Genomic DNA, 1849 nt, shown 5'->3' with positions numbered 1-1849 from the left:
GGGCTCTGGTCTCTAACTTTTGTTGTTGTTGTTGTTGCTGTTGAGCACCTCCAAAGCAAATTTTACTTTTAGGAGTAAAGAATACTTTTTTAGGAATTCTTTGATTATCTTAACAAATTGATTTTTTTTTTTAATTCTTGATGGAAACATAACTAATTTCTCACAACCCTACTTTTTTGTGTTTGTCCTCAATATTTGTTATGAATCTATCAGAACAAGTTCATAGGAAGCAGGATGGATAGAGGCAGTAAGAAATCTATCTTCAGCACAGCTCCAAAGACCAGCATGTTCAGGAGGTATTCTCAGATCACATCATGATAGCAATTTGCTTTTAATTCCATATCAGAATTATAAGAATATTCCCCAATGTTGTCTTTGTTTTGTTGGTTGGAGTCTGATCCTTGGAGAGCTCTCCTCTACAGAGGTTCCATCTCCTAAAATTTACAATTGGTTGTGTTTGGGATTCAAAACAATTAACTCTTAGCTTGGGAACCCAAATCATAAACAAAATCTGGAGCCAACTATTGCCAAATTCTCAGAGATTTGATTCAGTCTACATGTGCATGCATGTGGGTAGACTTGTGCTCAGCAGACTGTGCTCAGTGTAGACTTGTGTGCGCACTCTCTCTCTCTCTCTTTCTATACACACACACACACACACACACACACACACACATTATAATCCACATTTGTGCTTCATTATATATATCATGATTTTGCCAAGGGTAATTACATTCCTAGTGACTATTTTGAGGAATTTTTGATATTAACATTTTTTTTTCCATGTGAAGGTCATTTTAGAATAAAAAGGGAGCCAAATATCTAATTGTCCTTGTATTTGCTTTGGCATGAAGAAGGTTCCAAAAAAATGCAGATCCCAAAACTGATTTCTTAAGGCATTCACCATCAAAACAAATTTTAAAAATATTTAAAAACCTATGACCTTTATCTTACTATTTCTATTCCCCCATCTTATTCTCCTTTTTTTCTCTTTGCTCCTACTTTTTATTTTGGCCTTCCTCTATTCACTCCTGGATGACCAGAAAAACCCAAATCTCTATTACTTATTGAAGTAAAACCCTACCAGAACAGGGAAAGTTCCTCAGAAAATATCATAAGCCTTAGTTCTTAACTAATAATCTTGTGAAAAGCTTTCCAAAGACTAGATAAGATAGAAATTTAGAATAGTTCTAGGAATGTAATACTAGGCCTCCCAATTATAAATGTATTAGTTTGTATGTCAATGGGGCTTTCAGATGCAAATAATTAAATGAGAAAGACAAGAATAGGAATAACTTGATCATTTGTCCAGATACCTCACATTGCATTGTATAGAAAACCAGAAAAGTTTAGGAAAATTGTAGATATTAGACAAAATCTTTTTGATGGCTGTCCCTAAAGTCTTTTCTGTGAAATTAGATTAGTCTCTAATTCAGTTCTGTAACTCAGTAGTCAATGAACTTTTTTCTATAAGGGTCTCGTTTGTAAATAAATCAAGTTGTGGATCATATGGTCTCTGTTAGAGCTACTAAACTCTACTGTCTTAGAAAGAAAGCAGATACAAACAAAACAAATGAATGGACATGGCCATATCTCCATAAAAATTTGTTCATGAAGAAAGTTAGTCAGTGTAGTTGGAAGACCCCTATTCTAAGCAAACAAAGAATGGACCCATTGGAGACTTTAGGAACAGGCTAAGTAGATAGCAGTCAAAAGTATATCCTTAAATAGATGTGACCCACTTTTCCCTCACTTTTTATGAATGGTCTTTATACTACAATAGAATATTTAAGAGGTAAACAAACACTGAAATGGAAAACAGCCACATTGTTAGATTTCCAATCCCTAG

Source organism: Mustela nigripes, chromosome 2 (genome assembly GCF_022355385.1).
Source record: "Mustela nigripes isolate SB6536 chromosome 2, MUSNIG.SB6536, whole genome shotgun sequence".
Classification (NCBI taxonomy): Eukaryota; Metazoa; Chordata; class Mammalia; order Carnivora; family Mustelidae; genus Mustela; species Mustela nigripes.
The sequence above is the reverse complement of the archived record's forward strand: the minus strand, read 5'-3'. Positions refer to the sequence as shown.